This window comes from Eriocheir sinensis, chromosome 28 (genome assembly GCF_024679095.1).
Source record: "Eriocheir sinensis breed Jianghai 21 chromosome 28, ASM2467909v1, whole genome shotgun sequence".
NCBI classification, from domain to species: Eukaryota; Metazoa; Arthropoda; class Malacostraca; order Decapoda; family Varunidae; genus Eriocheir; species Eriocheir sinensis.
In genome coordinates this window covers 15,689,163-15,709,162 of record NC_066536.1, presented here as the reverse complement: position 1 = coordinate 15,709,162, position 20,000 = coordinate 15,689,163, and positions in this window count along the sequence as shown.

Here is a 20,000-nt window from a genome sequence, read left to right as displayed (position 1 = left end):
TTCACTTCTCCCCACCTTTCTTCTCTTGTCTTCTCTTCTCTTCTATCCTCTTCTCTCCCCCTCCTTCTCCTTGTCTTCTCTTCCCTCCTGGCCTTGCTTAAACACAACGTTGCCACAGGTCCTTTAAATCTTCCTCGGTCGAGTCTAAATATTTTTACTCACACTTTTTTGGCGATATTCTCTGTTATTTATGAAGCGTTGCTGTCACTCCCGGATATATGATGCATGTTTCCGTGGGTTGGATTACCGGCCTGCCCTGTAAGTAGGTGGCTTTCCAAAACGATTATCTATAGTGATTTTTTTTTCTGTCGCAGCATCCACGTCGGATCTGATAATAATGATTGTTGTGGTGGCTGAAACGCTCGCCTTAGATAATTGTAGGTGTGGGTATTGTTTATGCCTACTGTATTTTGTGTTACTACTGTTGTTGGTAATGATAACGATAAAAATATTGTTGCTGCTACTACTACTACTACTACTACTACTACTATCACCACCACAGCAAACACAACCATCACCGCAACTCTCCCTCCCTCCTCCTCCTCCTCCTCCTCCTCCTCATTCGTTGTCTTCAATGATAAAAGAAGAAAAAAATAAGTCGGGAGGAAATAAAAAAATAATTATATTGACTTTTTTTTTCCCTTTTGTCAGGCATCAGGAAAAAAATAAATGGATTCTATGATAACATTTTTTGAATGTATATGTATTTTTTTTAGGGGGGTAATTTAAGTTAATGTAATTTTAAAACTAAATATAACAATACGATATGACAGCTTTCCTATTTTTCTTTGATTTGAATGCGTATTTTTTTATACATATTAATTTAATGTATATACACAACAAAATAAAAATCGACATGACCGCATTTCTATTACCCTTGTTCATCGGTTAACACACAAAAGACAAAACAAAAGGAAACACAAGTAGCACACAGTAAAACCTTTTTCCTCAATTCTCTTTTCATTTCGTCAGACAGATTCATACATTTTCTTTCCTCAGCGTTATTACTTTTTTTCTTTTTTTCTTTTATTATTCTTTCGCACGTTGCTGATATGTTACGAGGCGTCTGCGGTTTGGGGTCCACATTGTTTATCTCTCTCTCTCTCTCTCTCTCTCTCTCTCTCTCTCTCTCTCTCTCTCTCTCTCTCTCTCTCTCTCTCTCTCTCTCTCTCTCTCTCTCTCTCTCTCTCTCTCTCTCTCTCTCTCTCTCTCTCTCTCTCTCTCTCTCTCTCTCTCTCATTAATTGGATTTTCTCTGTATATAATTATTTCGTATTAATTTTGTTGTTATTCTACTCGTAAACACACACACACACACACACACACACACACACACACACACACACACACACACACTATTCAATTATATTCGTTGCCTGTTTGTTTGTTTGTTTATTTGTTTGTTTGTGTCTAAGCCTAAACACCATAAGGTCCATCTTTTTTTATTCCCTTCATATTTATCTTTCCTCTCCATTATCAGCAATTATTCTTAAAAGTCACGCCTTGCATAGCCACATAGAGGGAGGAAGAGGAGGAGGAGGAGGAGGAGGAGGAGGAGGGAGTGGTCAAGGAGAGCTTCTTTCCTCCTCTTGAAAGAAAAATGAGAAAATTGTGACAGCCAATAATGTGTGTGTGTGTGTGTGTGTGTGTGTGTGTGTGTGTGTGTGTGTGTGTGTGTGTGTGTGTGTTTGAGTGAGAGAGAGTACAGAAATTCCCAAATATATAATAGTTTTCTCATCTCAGAATTCTCACGATCCTTGCAATACATTCCTTTCTTTTTTAAGTTTACTCATTGGAAACAGTAGAACGTTTTTGTCATTTATTTTCGTTTCATACAAGTCAGTTTTGAAGTAGAGATCATTACTTTCTTTTATTATATCTTTTATCATTAGTTTCCTTTGTTATGTTTTTATCCAGTCAGAATTATTTACTTTATTATTCTTGTATCATCTTTTTCCAATGTTTGATTTTATTCGTGTCCTAATTTCTTAATCCAGAACCAAACACGAACGCCTCATCATTTTCAGTGAGTTTAATTTAGTTTGCCTTTGTGTTCGAAGTTTTTTTTCTTCTTGAGCATCTTCTCCTCGTGCTCGGCCCAAACCTTCCCGGTCATTGGCACGTAACCTGTTTTAAGCTTTAAGTGAATTTGACGCTAAAGAAAGCCATAAAGCTGTCGTTTGAGGTGTGCTTCCTTTGTGTGTGAACTTGATTTTTTTCCTTTCAGCCTTGCCAGAGATACGATTCAAGAGTTTGCTTGACTACGCCGTAAATCCGAATTCTTTTGTTTTTTTTTCTCTTGTGTTTAATTGTATCTCATGGATGGTCCTCCGCGTGTTCCAGTCCAATTCCTTCACTCTCTTGACTCTGTTCTTCTCTGCTTGTCTTGTTACTTGATTTGTTTTCCTCCATGGTACAATGTATTTCTTTTTCCTTTCTTTGATATTCACCAAAAGAAGATGGCGCCACTATAAACACTTGCCTGCGCCATGACGAGCTGGGGCCGACTACCATCTAGGCCCCTCAAGAAAAGCCTACCGGCGCTATAGGCGTACACGTAATAAAAAAAAATCAAATCCTTCTGTTCTTCATTCTCAATACTCCTCTCTCCCCCTGCTTTCTCCCTGTCTCAATCACATTCTTCTTCATATTATTGTTCATTCTGTTCTATCTAATTTTGTTCGTTAGTTCATCTGTCCTTGTACTTTTACTGGTCTCCTCTATCACCCTGTCCTCTTTCTCCTCCTACGCCCTCTCCTTCTCTATTTTCCTCCTCCTTATCCTTATTATTCTCCTACTTCTTATCATCCCTCCTGTTTCCATTCTCCCGCCTCCTCTCCTCCTTCTCCTCCTACGCCCTCTCCTTCTTTATTTTCCTCCTCCTTATCCTTATTATTCTCCTACTTATTATCATCCCTCCTGTTTCCATTATTCCGCCTCCTTGATTTCTGTCTATCTTATATACTTAACCTTTTATAAATGTATTACTAATAACGATTTATTTATTACTGAATTTGTAACTTTACTTTCTCAAACTATTAATTTTATCCAATCAGTTAACCAGGCTTTAATTTTATTGATGATCATAATTTTGTTTTTCCCTTTAGTTTTAATTGTCTGAGTCTTCTTCCTCATTCCTTCTCCTTCAGATCCTCTTTTTCCTTATTCCGTTGTTTTTTTTTTATCGTCCTGCTTGAACTTCCTCCTCTTATACTCCTGTCCTGTTTATTTTCTTTTCTTATTCCCTCTTCTCCTTCTTTTCTTCCTCCTCCTCCTTTTCGTCCCCATCCTTCCTCATTTCCGTGCTCTTCCCTAACTTAAAATTCCCCCTGTACCTTTCTCCCTTTTCTTTTGCCCTCCTTCACATTCGCTCTCCTCCTCCTCCTCCTCCTCCTTCCTCCTCCTCCACTTTCTCATCCTCCTCCCAAATTTGCAGCTTTCCCCTAACTTAAACTTCCTGTTCTCCATGTTCTGCCACTCCTCCTTCTCCTCCTTCTCCTCCTTCTCCTCCTTCTCCCCCTCTTACCCCCCTCTCCTACCCCCTCGTCCTCCTCCTCCTCAGAATTCCCCAACGATCGTAATTTTGCACATTAGTTCCCTCGCTGTCCGGTCGTGTGGAAGTTTACGACCGCTTGTTAAGATGCAGATGAAGCCACGGGAAAATGAACGTAGCGAACTTCATTATAGATCAGTTTCCTTTCCTCGTGTAGATAATGATCCATCGATGAGGAGAGAGAGGGAGAGCGAGAGAGAGAGAGGGAGAGGGAGAAAATGGAAAATGGAAAATGAGGAAAAGAAGGGTAAGGCTTGTGGAGAGGAAGAAAGTGAAAATGAGTAAAAGAACAGAACAAAGAAGGAAAGATATTTGAAGAGAACATTGGCTAAAGGAAATAGTGCAAAGAAGGAGGAAGAGTTAAGAGTCAGGGAATAGATGAGATGAAAGCACTGTAAGAAGAAATGACTCAGATGGTTAACGAAGCTTGTAATGAGGAGAAGAGGAGAGACGAAGTAAGAGGAAGGAAGAGACGAAGTGGAAGGATAGAGAAAGAGAAAGATGGGTTTGAGTATGTACAGATAGGATAACAAGAGAGAGAGAGAGAGAGATGAAAATTGGTGGTAATATTGAATGAGTAGCAAAGAAAAAAAAAAGAATGGAGAATAAAAGTTGACTAGAAATCGAATGTAAGAAAATATAAGGTAAATAATGAGTACTCTCTTATCAGATAATCGATTTCTATATTATGATGATTGCTGGGTAGATGCAGTGAGTGATGAGTGTATTGTTGATTAAGTCGATGCCCGTACGATATCAAAATGCTGAGTAAGTTAAAAAGATTATACAAATGGAAGAATTGTACCAGTTTCTATATAAAAGACAACTAAACAGTTTCTGAACATTGGAACAAAAAAATAGATCTATAATGTTAAATTCATAAATCAGTAAAAATAGACGGAACAGTTGCATCAGTTTATATATACAAGACAACATAACACATTCTGAACATTGGAAATATAAACAAATCTATATGATATTAAATTCATAAACAGATAAAAAAAAGAGATGGAACAATTGCATCAGTTTCTATATACAAGACAGCAAAACGGACTCTGAAAATTGACAAAAAATAACTGTTAAATATGTATTGCACGTCGCAGGGAAAACTTCATATAAAAAACTTATTAAAACCAGGAAATGCCGACTGAAAAGAAAAACAAATCACCCAACAAGGAGATCTGGATTTTAACGCCGCGGCCCACTATCCCGAATGTCCTCCAAATGCAACTTAATTAAAGGATTTCGTCTTTTCGTGTGTTACAGCAAAACTTAAAGCTCCTTACTTATCTGGCGGGTCGGGTTACCTGGCGAGTTGTAGCAAAGAACTGGACACATGACACCTGCTCTCTCTCTCTCTCTCTCTCTCTCTCTCTCTCTCTCTCTCTCTCTCTCTCTCTCTCTCTCTCTCTCTCTCTCTCTCTCTCTCTCTCTCTCTCTCTCTCTCTCTCTCTCTCTCTCTCTCTCTCTCTCTCTCTCTCTCTCTCTCTCACTCACACACACACACACACACACACACACACACACACACACACACACACACACACACACACACACACACACACACACTCGTTTTTTTTTACCTCCTCATTAAGACATACACACACCCAAATCTTTAAGGGTAACACAGGCGGAGTGAGTTCCGTTCACCAATCAACAGTTGTGGGTTGTTTACTGAATGGGACAGGTTGAATCATCGGGGGTACTTTTGTGGCTGTCTTGTTATTAACGTAGCACAGGTAGATGTAATTTGTTTTACAGTTAATAAGGAGATACGTGTTTGGCTTTGAACGTAATTTAATGGGTCTGTGTTGCTGTAATGTTGAAATGCTTTTATATATTTCTTACTAAGTTTCCGTTAAGCAGTTTTTTTTTCTTACTTATATATTGCGTTTGTGACAAGTGAGTTTTTGTTATTTTATTTATTAGTTATGTGAATTGTTTTGATTTTGTTCCGTCATGTGTTGCGCAGAAGTTAAAATGTTCTCTTTTTTTTCGTCGTCTTTGCCTAGTTTTGTTTCCGGTTATAGATTTTCAATGTTTGGATATTTTTCGTAATGCGGGTTGAAGAAGTTAGAAGCAAGTGTTCCTATTTTTTTCCCGTCGCCTTTGCTTTATTTTGCTTCTTGTCTCAGTCGGTCAATGTACCGCCCTTCTCCTCGTCCTCCTCCGACACACACACACACACACACACACACACACACACACACACACACACGCAGAGCCGTTAAGTAAGAAACCACTCCTGCAGGATGCTAAGCACACAAACACACCAAAAGAAGAGAACTTGAACCCACAAAGAGAGGCAATAAACAGAACCAAGAGCAAGATATTATAAAAATGCAGGTACAAGAAGAAGTCCTCTATAATTAAACAATAGAATCAACGAATGAACCTTGATGACACACGGCGCCACGACTACTAAAGGGATTACCACAAAAGGAACAGGAAGAGGAAAAAGAAGAAAACGGAGGAAAAGAAAGAAACACCTCCTGCCAAAGGGGTATAATACTCACCTGCTGTGTGTGACTCGGCCTTAATTAGCGCAGGTTAATGAAGTTGTTGGATGCACGCGGCGGCCTCACCTGGACGCCCCTGCAGCAGGTAAACCCTCTCCGCCAGGTAGGCAAGCATGGAAACGACCTCCATCTGCTTACCTGGACCGGGCCCGAGGCTCACCACCACCATCATCACCACGGCCACCACCACCACCACGGCCATCATCACCACCACCACCACAACCACCACCACCACGGTCACCACCTCTGCCACCATAACCACCATTACCATCACGACCACCACCATCATTATCGTCTCGGCCACCACCACCACCTCCGCCACAATAACCACCACCATCGCCTCCACCACCACGGCCACGACCACCACCAACAACTCCACCACTGCCACCACCAGCACCACCACCACGTCCAACACCTCCACCGCCACCACCACCACAGTTGCATCCTTCCAGACAGCCTCCACCATTACCATCACAACTGCTGTTACCACCTCAACCACTATCGCTGCCACCTCCACCACCATCACCTCCATATAAATCATCACCACCACCACCATTCACCAAGGACTAACAATGCAAACAGTTCCGCGATTAGGCCCCGTAAGACCTTAAGGAAACTATGCATATATATATTTTTTCCTCTTTTTCCCTTCCTCTCTTACCTCTCTACCTACTTCCCTCCCTCTCTCCATTCGCTTGTCCTTTCCTCCCTTACCTACCTTCCTCCCTCCCTCTCACCCTTCGTCTAAGTGAGAGATTAAGTTTTTTCTCTCACTTTCTATCTTCCTTTCATAGTTTCCCTTCTAGCCCCGTTTCCCTTCGTCCTTCTTCCTCTCCGTTGAGTTGAGGATTGTGGCGACTGTGGCTGTGGTGGTGCTGGTGGTGGTGTGGTTGTGGTGATATGGTGGATGGAGCAGCCGCGGTGTTGCATGTCTTACCTGTGTTACTCTTCATTAATCTTTTTTGGCGGTCAGGTAAATTGCTCGGCCTGCTCCAAAAGTCTCTCTCTTCCTTCACACCGCGAGGAAAACAAACGAGCGAAGAACATGTTTTGCAAATCTCCAACGAGCCGGGGAAGGCGGGCGGATTTGAGGAGGGTCCGAGGGCAGGCGGCAGGGAGTAGAGGGAGGAGGGAGAGGAAGGTAGGAGAGAAGAGAGAAGCAGCTGACGACCGAGGTAAAGGCAGTTCCAGCCAATCTTCGCTAATACTGGAGATTTTGCTGTTGGTTGGTTAGTGTTCAGGGGTTTTGAAGTCGCTGGTTTGTTTGATTTTTAGGCAATTGAGTACATGAGCAGAAAAGAGATAGAAGGATGGAAGATATGTCGGTTGAAGAAGAGTGTAGTGAGACTTGGAATCAGAGAGGATGGGATATAAAGGAAAAGAAAAGAAGACAAAGGAGAGCGGCAGCATGAACAGAAAACCATCGTGGCAGCAAAAAGAGATGGAAGGAGATAGAAAAGATGTTGATGGAAGGGAGAGTTTAATGAGAGTTGGAATCAGGGAGGAGGGAGTATAAAGTGAAAGAAAAGAAAGAAGGCAGAGGAAAAAAGCAGCCAGATGTTGACAGATAGAGAAGACAAGATCAGCAGGTTTTGGGAGGGAGAGAGAAAGAAAAAAATAAAATATAAAGAAGAAAAAGAACAAGAACGAGAAGAACAAGGAGATGAAGAGCAAGAACAAGAAGAGCAAGAACAAGAGCAAGACGAACAAGAAGACGAAGTAGACGAACAAAAAGAAGAAGAAGAAAAAGAAGAAGAAGAAGAAGAAGAAGAAGAAGAAGAAGAAGAAGAAGAAGAAGGATTAATAAAGTATACAAGAGGACAACAGAAGAAGCGGAGATCCCTTAGAAGGAGGAATGGAAAGAAGAATGGAATGCTGTCTTATTAACTACCGTCATATTTACCTATCATTTTTTCCTTCCTTCTTGCTGTTTATGGAGAGGCAACGGTGTCAGATCTCCACCACCACCACCACTACCACCAGCACCACACCTCATCCCCCATTCAGAGGTACAGTGGTGTAGGCAAGCAGATCTTATTACATGTAAGTGCCCTGCCTAATTACTTATTGCACTGTCTTCATTAAGCTTATTTTTACCTTGACTGAGACTCGTAATTACTTCTCTCCTAGTAAGGTTGACTGCCCACCCACCCACCCATCCCACTTACTTGGCCAACCACCTACGTAAACAGACGCCCTTCCACCCACCCAATCGACCACCTCCCTCAACCACTGCCTTTCCTGTCTTTCTCTCTCTCTGTCCAAGTTTGTACCTCCTGTGGTTTACTCTTTGTGTGTGTGTACTATTCACCCACGGTACGATCAGGTGCTGTACTCGTGATGTCTAGCTAGTTAATTCGGGAAGTTTTTTTTTTTTTATTTGAATTCTTAACACACACACACACACACACACACACACACACACACACACACACACACACACACACACACACACACACACACACTCCTCGTTCCTCATTATTGCTATATGCCAATGAAAGATGAGCTTGTAAACTTCCTCCTTTCCCTTCCTCTTCCTCTTCCTCCTCCCCCGCCTCCTCCTCCTCTTCCTTCTTCTTTTGTTATTCCTGCTGCTGTATTCATTTCCACACGTCTCGCCTGACATGACCCACTCCCCTCCCCTTACATCAGCCTCTTCACCCCCTCGCCCTCCACCCTCGCCTTCCATGTACTCGGGCGCCATATGACCCTGGCTGTTGCGGCGCTTAATTCAAATCAAATCAGATCAAATCCATGTACTCGGCGTGGCCCGTCTAACATATAAGAGAGGCTTCACTTAGGAATTTTTCGCTCCACTTTTTGCCAGATTGAGTAAAAGATAAAGTAAAGTTGTTACCTGGACCTTATTTACAAGTACAAGCCAGTTGCCAATTGGGGCGAAATAGTTTTTTTGATGGTTTTAATTATCATATACATTGTTCTGTTTATTCATTGACATTATTAATAATTATTATTCATATATGCACAAAGCGGATCCTTTCCATTGATCTTTGTCTTGTAATTAATTCACAAGGACTTTTATCAATTCCATTAAAGCCAAGTAAGTTTTTATAAGGAAATGCATACCCTTGCGGCGCACTCAGGTTACCAATCATGCTAGGTAAGTCCCTACCTACTCACACACACACACACACACACACACACACACACACACACGCACACAGTCACATCGCCTTGGTCACCTGGTCGTCTCTTCGCACGCTTGCTGCCGCTAATTACCTGAGTTAATTAAATATTTAACCACTGTAAGTCGCGCACCGTCCTGACATGTGGGCATTAGCAGGCGGTGCGGGGCCGGCCAGCCCTCCCGTAAACCATTAGCGGCGGGGCGTAACTACCAATTAGGCGGTTAAGGTGTAAAGGCAATTAGGGAAACACACCTCAGGAGGGGGAGGAGGCGACGAACTGCAAATAGGAAGAGAAAAAGGAGGAGGAGGAGGAGGAGGAGGAGGAGGAGGAGGAGGCTGTAGGAGGACCAGTAGGACGGGAAAGAAGAGGAGAAAGAGGAACAAGAACAAGAACAAGAACAAGAACAAGAAAAAAAAGAACAAGAAGAAGTTAGGTAAAGGAGGAGGAGGAGGAGGAGGAAGAGGAAGAGGTTGAGGAGGCCTGTACCTGTGATGTGATCCCTAAGAGTGTGATAGACGGTGACACCCTCGCTTGAGTTACCTGGCCGGGACCTGTAATTAGAAGAGACTCGCAGGCACTCAGGTGATCTTCCTACCTGTACGAGGCGGGAAAGGTGAGGGGTGAGGTGTAGTACAGGACTCTCTCTCTCTCTCTCTCTCTCTCTCTCTCTCTCTCTCTCTCTCTCTCTCTCTCTCTCTCTCTCTCTCTCTCTCTCTCTCTCTCTCTCTCTCTCTCTCTCTCTCGTTCCCTCTTTATACAACAGGAAGATCGAGATGAATATTTTTTTTTGCATACAACTTGCATTTTCTTTTACTCTTTATTAAAGTGGTAAAATTCTGTACGGGATTATGCCTAAGTATTTGGTTTAGGGATTTACTGGTGATGGTATTACTGTTAAATGTATGTCATTATAGGCGTGTGAGTGTGTATACCCCCCTTCCCCCCGTCACACACACACACACACACACACACACACACACACACACACACACACACACACACACACACACACACACACACACACACACACACACACACACACACACACACACACACACACACACACACACACACACACACACACACACACACACACACACACACACACACACACACACACACACACACACACACACACACACACACACACACACACACACACACACACACACACACACACACACACACACACACACACACACACACACACACACACACACACACACACACACACACACAAGGATATCGTTCATCTCTCTTCTCTATTATTAACACTTCTCGTAGTCAATGTTACTCGGTTTGTAGTTTTATAAAATATCTTGTGTAAAAGGTCACACTTCTAAGCTGTTATTACCGTACAGTTTAATTGAATATCGATCTGGTATTTACAGGCCCATGGCTATGTAGGTGGACCAATTGACAGGTTCAGTGTGTGTGTTGATATCAAGTTTTCGTCATTCAAAAAAGAGGTTCACCGTCTACGTATTTTTTGTGCAGAGGAGAAAGTTGGAAATATTGGCTGAGATTGAATATTTCAGCGACTTTTCGTCACTATAAAAAAAAAATCCAACCGCCTGGGGAAGGAAAGGTAACATGAAGAGAAGAGTCCCATCAGTGTGAAGCTTTCTTGCTCCAGTTTTCGCCTTGAAGTGGTTGTGATGCCTTTTTGTTCCCTCCTTGTCTTGGTCAGCGCGCACACGGGCAGACGACAGCTGACAACACACTTCGTCACTCACTTCACCTATCATCCATTCTATCTGGCAGCCTTATCATTCCCCCATATATTTCACCCTTACACACACACACACACACACACACACACACACACACACACACACACACACACACACACCTGCCACCATCTCACCTGTGCCAACCATCTCACCTGTGCCAACCGTTTACACCTGTTTTCTCTCTCCCCAGGTATGTTTGCTGGTCCCACAGGTGTTGGTTGCGTGTCGCCCCTCACCTTCACAAATTTTCCCGCCGCGTCCGCAGGTAATTGGGATTCCGCAGGTGTAGTTACGCGTTACTCAGCCTTCATGAATAGAATATGTATGTTGTGTGTACCTGTGTTTGTTTGTGCCCCGGTGCTGTTGAGGTTGTTGTTTTACGTGTCTCTTAGTGCGTTTTGGCAGCTTAATTTGGCTGTAGGACGCGTGTAAGTGTCTTGCCATATTAGCTGGACGTTATATTACTGTGCCCCATGGATGAACTAATGAGCACACACTTATATATGTTTTGGGGGGTTGTTTTTTTCGGCGAGCTCAAACATCAGTGGGTTAGATAAAGTACTTTTGTTATAGAGTTTATTTATGACATTTCTTCCACGTTAGTAAATATTTTTGGGGTCATTTATTTGACTTGTTGATTTTTTATGTAAGAGATACGTGATTATATAAACGTTAAATATTCCCTTTTTTTGTATGTTCCTTCCTGTATGTTCTGTGTGAATAGTAAATGTTTTGGGGGTTCATTAATTAGACTGTTGTTGATTTCTTAAGTACGAAAAACGTGATTACATAAACGTTAAATCTTTCCTACCTTCCTTTCTGTACGTTCCTCCATCACCATTACACTTTCAGCATTGCATTTATTTCTTCACTGCATTTATTTCTTAAGACATACGTGATAATGCAAACGTTAAACATTCCCTCCCTTCCTTTCTGTACGTTCCTTCATCGCCATACCACAACACTCTCAACATAGCATTGGAGGAGATGGCAGATTTTGTACACTGGTGGCTTTGTGTGTGGAAAGAAAACGGGATGCGAGTCTCCAGCAGGAAGCGTTAGTTATGGTTCCGAGTGACACAAAGGCGACATGACATTCCCACGGCGCGGCGATGTGTTCCGTCTTGATTGTGTGGCGCGTGATGCATGCGTGGGAGGGGGAAGGAGGAAGAGGGGGAAGGGGGCTGGTGGGTTGAGTGAGGAGGCTGGATGGAGTGGTGAGTCAATGAGTGAGAGTGTGTGCGTGAGTGTTTTTTTTTTTTTTACAGATAAGGAGACAGTTCAAGGGCGTGAAAAAAAAAATAATGAAAAAAAAGCCCGCTACTTACTGCTCCCGAATAGAGTACATAGGAGTGGCCAAAAAGAGAGGTCAATTTCGGGAGGAGAGTGTGTTTGTGAGTGTGTGTTTACAAGGATGGGGGAGGAGGGACAAGGGGACTGTGAGGAGGAGTGAGTGAGGAAGCAGGATGGAGTGGTGAGTCAATGAGTGAGGGTGTGTGAATGAGTGGGTGGGTTTGTGAGTGCGTGTTTGCATGGAAGGGGAAGAGGGAAGGAGGGGACTGGCACGTTGAGTAATGGGGGGGGAGCATGATGGAGTGGTGAGTAAATGAGTGTGTTTGCGTGAGTGTGTTTGAGAGTGGGTGTCTGCGTGCATTGGGGAGTGGTGCAGTGCTTAGATGGGTGGTTTTGAGTGGATGGGTGAGTTGTTGAGTGGCTTGTGGGTGTGGTGGTCAGGTTGGGTGGAAGGGTGAGTGAGTTACTCCTAATTTAATTCATGGTTGCGTTTTGGGTTACTGACTTATGGACCGGTGTGTGTTAGGTGTCGAGATATGCGTGAATGTTTGTTAGTACGGCTTTGTCAGGTAGGTAGGTAGGTAGGTGGGTAGGTCAGGTAGGTAGGTATGAATTATTGCATCCTATCTGTCCGCTTGTTTACAGTCTGACAACCATAAATCTCTCCAAGGTAAGCTGTATCCTGGCTGTCTTTCCTTCGCCTCAACCCTCATGTGTTCCTATATCTATTTCCGTTTCTGACTTGTTCCTTCGTTTTTATTTGTTTTTCATTCCCACTTTAGTCTCCCCGCCTGTTTATATTCCTCTGTTCGAGATTAGGTTTGCTTCATTACTAAATTATGTTCCATCTTTCCTTCGCTTCAACCTGTCTGTGTTCCTGTTTTTCTTTTTCTTTTTTACTTGTTTTTTCATTTTGGTTTGTGTCTTATTTCCCACTGTATTCGCTCAACTTGTTTTTACCTCTTCTTTGGTCGTGATTAAGTTAACTCCCTTATTAAACTCTTTTCTATCCTCCTCCCTTTTATGCTTGCTCTTTTTTTTATTATCGCATATCTTTTTATTCTTCACATTATCCCAGTTTTTAGCTTTTTTCTTCTAGCATTCCTTATGTATAGTTATTTTCACATTGCATTGTTCCGGCTTACTTTTTTTCTTCCATTAAGGGTAAAGCAAGAAAAGAAGGTGGAGTAATTAGGGGTAAGTACATTACCGACGACGTGGTGGAAAGGAAGGCAGGAGGAGGGGAGTGCAGTCAGACCTACCTATGGCAAATGATTCCTCCTTACCATCGTTTCTCTTTTCGCTAACTCACGCCTATTTCCACTCACATCCCTCCCCTTCGTCAGAGTAATTGGGAAGGTACATACAGAAAAGGTGGTGATAAAGGAAGACAGGAGGAGGAGGAGAGCACAGTCAGACCTACGAATGGCCCACGACTCATCCTTATCATCGCTTCTCTTTTCGCCCACTCACTCTCATCTCATTCACTCACTTCCCTCCGCTCCGTCATAACCTTCAGTCTCATGCGTGGCAAATCACAATAGATGAAGGCGGGAATGCATGCTATTTTTACCCCCTCATTTGGTCTCCTATATATGGACATGACAGTAAGGTAACCCCGGGTGACCCTACCCTACCACACCCAACCACAACTATGACCATTACCACCACCACCATTACCACCACTACCACCTTGAGTTGCAGATTGATAGAATATAAGAAGGAAAGAGTTTTAAGCACTAGGATAGAAAAATAAGCATGGAAGAAAGAATTAGAAGATATAAGGTGTTGGCAAAGGTAAAAAAAAACACAAAGTAAAAACAGTTAAAAAATGAATAGAAGCAAAATAAAGAATAATAATGAAGAAATGGATACCTGGAAAGAACAGTACAGTAAGAAATTAGATAGAATGAACGTTTAAGAGCACGGAAAGGTAATAAAAAAGGGGTAGGAGATTAGTTTGGGAAGAGGAAGGGAAGAGGGAAGGAGGAGGATTGGAAGGGAACAGTCATGAACGCGGCGTCTCATAATGGCATTGTCTTTTTGTTATTAGTGTGTGTGTGTGTGTGTGTGTGTGTGTGTGTGTGTGTGTGTGTGTGTGTGTGTGTTTGTCCCTCGCTCGGAAATTATCAGTAACTGGGTCGAGCTGCCTCAGGCGACGGATATTGAGAGAGAGAGAGAGAGAGATTGCGTTATTCAACAATTCTTTTACTTATCAGGCAGAGAAGACAGGCAAGTTTTTTTCTCTTATTTGCACTAAATTGTAATGGCTTTTCATCATACATATGTAGTCTCTCTCTCTCTCTCTCTCTCTCTCTCTCTCTCTCTCTCTCTCTCGCTCCCTCCCTCCTTCCTTGACATTAATTCCCCTCTCAAGGATATATTCATGCTAACTCTGTCATCTGGTTTCCTTCTCCTTCCCCTCTTCTCTCTACCCCCCCTCCTATTCTCTCTAACCCCCTCCCTCCTCCCCTCTTCTACCTCCCCTCCCTTGCCAGTTGATGCCTCCCCGTCAACACCAGAGAAGATAAGTGTTAGTCCGTTGTTGTGTCCACTGATTGAACTGACTTGCAATCCAGAAAAACAAGATATTCAACAACTATAATTATTCAGATTTACGCGCTATTAATTGAAAAAAAGTGGATGGTCAGTAAAATTAAGTTATGGATACAGCATCAATTTTTATAGAGGCTAATGTGGATTGTTTTTCCTCCTCCTCTTGATCCTGCTCCTCCTCCTCCTCCTCCTCCTCCGATAGCATTTTCTGTTACTCGTCCTTAACTTGACCGAAGAAAGAAATATTAAGTTGTCCAAAACTCGTCGATTGAAGTAAAAAACAAATCATGTGTAAATAAGTAAACAAGTTGCCTTTAGATAATATTATGTCAGCTTTATTGGAAGTTATATTACGCCTCTCTGAGTAGGTTGTAGCTCCTTGATTATAAGTTTACATCAGGCGGCGGCAGTCTTCTTGAACACAGGCCGTAGCACAATCATAATAGTAATAAAAATGATAATGTTGATGATAGTAATAATAATAATAGTAATGTCCGAAGGCGAAGCTGGGAAGGTGGTACCCGCTCATGCCTTGAAAAAAACTTATGGAGAAAAAAATATCGTAACGGGATTTCCACCAGCGTTTTGAGCGGCCGTGCATGCAAATTAGGGAGCTCTTTGGACGAATGAACGCGGGTGATTGAGGCACATCAGTTCTGCTTGGCTGGGCCGCGAGAGAGTACAGCAACACACCAACCCTCTGAAACCTTCTCCCCCACTCTCCTTCTCCTCCATCTCCTCCTCCTCCTCCTCGTCTTCTCGTCTCCCTCCTCCCGACACTGGTCTTCTCTCCTCCTGTCCATATTTGGGTGGACATTCAGAGGTGTCCTGCGATGCTCCGTTTGCTGAAAACATGTTCGCTCAAAACACGTTCTCGTCGTATACTCATGAATGGATCTGCGGCGTGACAGGAGCGTATACAGACACACACACACACACACACACACACGCACACGTACACACGCACACGCACACGCACAGGCAAGTACATGCACACACTCGGCGCTAGGTATCAAATTCTAACAGTGGGGATATAACGTAATGTGACACGATTCTCTCTCTCTCTCTCTCTCTCTCTCTCTCTCTCTCTCTCTCTCTCTCTCTCTCTCTCTCTCTCTCTCTCTCTCTCTCTCTCTCTCTCTCTCTCTCTCTCTCTCTCTCTCTCTCTCTCTCTCTCTCTCTCTCTCTCTCTCTTTTTTTTTTTTCTTTTCGTAGCTTGCTGGAGGACGTCAAGTGGAGCAACGAAGTGAAGGCAAGAGGAAGGAGAAGGAAAAAATCGTGTTACCTTGAGAAGTGTTTTGTTAATTAATTATTGGGCCAACACCCCCTCCCTGGTTTGACTCCGGTGTGTGTGTGTGTGTGTGTGTGTGTGTGTGTGTGTGTGTGTGTGTGTGTGTGTGTGTGTGTGTGTGTGTGTGTGTCACCTTGATCCAGTTCTTTCGTGGTGGTTTTCTTTGTTTTGTTTTTCTTTGGTTTCTTTTATCAGATAACTTGGGTGCGAAGGTCGATGAACAGTTGTCATTTGTCGTCCTCTCCTCCTCTTTCTCCTTCGTCCTCCTCCTCCTCCTCCTCCTCCTCTTCCTCCTATTCCTCTGCAACACCAACCCACGCACCCTATCCTGTCCACCCACGCTTGCCACACCACATTCCTATCCCCTTCCCCTCAAGCTGCCACTCCCACTTTTTAGACCCCATCCCTCGTCCTCCCCTGCCCCGTTTCTTCCCCGTCTCTTCCCCGTCTCTTCCCCCGTCTCACCTTCGCATACCTGTCCTCCCAGCGCCACCAGGTGTTCCGCATCCCCACCATTCCTGCAACACCTTAAGCTCAACCTCCCCTTCGTCTTCTGTTCCTCTTTTCTCTCCCCACTCAACACTACTTTACCCTCCTTCCCCCTCTCCTCATGCCTCTAGTCTATTGTTATGTATCCTTTTCTACTTTTTCTTTGTCGTCCTATGTATTTTCCAGCTTTATTCTCTTTTGATTTCATTTTTTGCTTTTTTTCCTCATCTCCTTTTCTGTATTTTTCTTACCCTTCTCTCCCCTTGTTACAGATTCATTTTTGTTTGTTTTCTTTTCCCTTTCTTTCTTCCTCCTACCCTCTTCTGTCTTCCCTTTCCCTCTGTTGCCCTCACCTTCCCTTTTCTTTCTTCACCGTTTCTTACCATATCTACCTTCTCATTCTCCCGCTCTTTTCCTCATCTTCCCTGTCCGTCCTTTCTATACCTTATCCTTTCCACTCCTTGTCCTCCTTCTCACTCTCTCCCCCTCCTATTCATCGTCACACAACTGAAGTGAAGGCTTGGGCTGACGTAACTGTATTTTTTCTTTCTCTTTTTTGCTCAAACGCTCAATTTTATTTTGTCCGCGGAATCAGCCAAGGCGAAGACCTCCTTCCACGCTCCACTGAAAACAATTATTCCTTTTTTCGCGTCGTTGCTCGTAATCAAGCGCATTAATGTCATGTCGCTTGACGAGCCTCGGCGAATGGCAGAAGGAAAAAAAAATGGTATCCGATTTCATTTATGTTCGTGCGTGTGTTTGTCTCGTGTTTTTTTCCCCTCCATTGGTACTGTCAAGGGGATTCCCGGTTTTGATTTGTTTTTGTTTTCTTTCGCTCGTTTCTTCTATTTTTGCATGCGAGACACGGACATATTTTTTCTTTCTTCCACGGATAAGAGTGATTAGATTTCTGTTTGTTTCTTTATACGTTTTTAGTTTGTTTTCTTTCTTCTCTCGTCGCTTAAGTTTCCTTCTATTTTTGCATGCAAGAAAGACACGGACATATTTTTCTCTTCTTCACGGATAAATGAGTGATTAGATTGCGGTTTATTTCTTTATTGTCGTGGTCTCTCTCTCTCTCTCTCTCTCTCTCTCTCTCTCTCTCTCTCTCTCTCTCTCTCTCTCTCTCTCTCTCTCTCTCTCTCTCTCTCTCTCTCTCTCTCTCTCTCTCTCTCTCTCTCTCTCTCTCTCTCTCTCTCTCTCTCTCTCTCTCTCTCTCTCTTTGCTTCATGTTTGCGGCCTGCGAGAGAAGACGTGGGACTCTTGTGAGATGTTTGCAGTATTTCAAGTTGTCTTTCTAAGTTTGGTAATCTGATTGATAGCAAGTTATGACGTTCTACTTCTATTGCCTTTCTATCCTCCTCCTCCCCTCCTCTTTCTTCCCTTTCCCTCTGTTTTCCTCACCTTCACTTTTCTTTCTTCACCGTTTCTTACCATCTATATCTTCTCATTCTCCCTCTCTCTCCCTCACCTTCCCTTTCCTTTCTACACCTTATCTTACTTTATTATCTCTGCATTTCCTTAATTGACGACGAAAAACGTAACCATTATAATTATTTTGGCCAGACAAGACGTACTAAAAAGCATATTAATTCTAGTGTCATTCTTTATTGTGTATTTTTGTAGTTTACTATTTATAACTTGTTTTGATACCTTAGCGATAGGAAACTTTCTTGTCTGTTCTTGGAGGCGACTTGCAGCAGCGTAATCCTGAAAAAAAGGATCAATTCGGTGTACATTTAAATATCAACCTTATAATATATGCCACACTTTTTCCCCCTAATATACAGAGGAAACGCTTATCAGTGTTTTCCATCGTTCATTTGTCGGACTGTCAGGTGTATTGTTAAGCTGAGGTCACGTGATGGGAACAGCAAGAAAAAAAAAACATATCATCCATACCTCCACGCAGTAACTATCGCTCGCCCAAGACAGAGAGACACAGACAACCTCCTCCCCTCTTGTCATTACCCCCCTCCTCCTCCCGCCGCAGGGATTAACGGCATCGCTTTCCCGTTTTCTTTGTCCTGCTTGAAATGGATTGTCCGCCGTTTTCTTCGTCGACGCCTTACTCATTTACTTTCGCATCTCTTATCTTTAAATTAGTCTGTCTTTCATCGCTGTTCTCTTTTCTCTTTCTCAGTCTTTCCTTCCGTGCTCTCTACATGATTTCGTTCTTTCATTTTGTCTCCTCCTTCCTTTATTTCTTAGTCTGTCTATTCCTATTCTTTCGTTCTTACCTCTTCTCCCTTCTTATTTTTCCATCTCTTATATTCTTCCATTTTTACCTTATTTTTATTTATTTCTCCGTCTCTCCCTTCTCTTATTCCATTCTTGTTTCTTCTTATTTCTCCATCTCTCCCTTTTATCCCTCTATTCTTGTCTCCTGTCCTTATTTCTCCGTCTATCTCTTCTTTTCTTTCTCCGTTATTCTTTCCATGATTCCGTCCTTCCCTTCGTTCATCCATCCACCCATCTATTATGCTCTCCAACCCTCCCCGTCTCCCTCCTTCATTTCTTTCCTTTCGTGTTCTTCTGTCTGTCTGTCTCTCTATCTCCCTGAAGTGTCGCCGCCAGCCACTTGCTATACTACCCACGCTTCATTCCAGTCTCAGATAGTCTTCGTTTTTTCTTCGTGTTTTTGTGCGTCTCCCTCTACCTCTTCCTACTCCTCCTCTGTATCTTCGTCATTCTGTAACCTTTTCTAGTTCCCGCTCCTCCTCTTCTTCCTCCTCCTCCTCCTCGTCCTTGGCGATTTATTCCTCCTCCTCCTATTCCGCCTTCTTCTCTTCTCCATTTTTCTCTATATCATCTTCCTACTTTCTTGTCCTATTTTCTTTCTGTATTGCTTGATCTTCTTCCTTTTTTCGTGTTTCTCTCTATTTGCTTCTCTGTCTTCCTCTTTCTTTCCCTTGTATTCTCCTTTCTTCCTCCTCCTTTCCTCTTCCTTCTTCTCATTCCTTTTCTTTTCCTCATATTCACTTTTCTTCCTTCACCGTTCCTTACCATCTCCCTTCTCCCCTTCCCTCTTTTCCTCACCTCTCCTTTTCTCCCTTCTTCCCTTTCCTCTTTAATCCTCACCTTCCCTTTTCTTCTTTCACCTTTCCTCACCTTTCCCCCTCCTCTCTCCTTCATTCCTCACCTTCCCTTATACTCCACCTTTCCTCACCTTCCCCCTTCCTCCTCCTTCGCTCTCCTCCATTCCCCTTTTGCCCAACCGAGTTCCCTTCCGCAAGATGAATGTGGGTGTGGTCGGGTGGCGGGCATGTGCGGCGTGTTGGCGGTGGCGAGGAGGGCGTGAGATGCTTTGTAATTACCGTACAGACCCACAGAAACCTCCCCGCCCCTCTGTGCCGCCCTTCTCCCGAGCTCTTGTTCCTTTCCCTACTCCCGGACGGACCCTTTCTTTATCCCTTT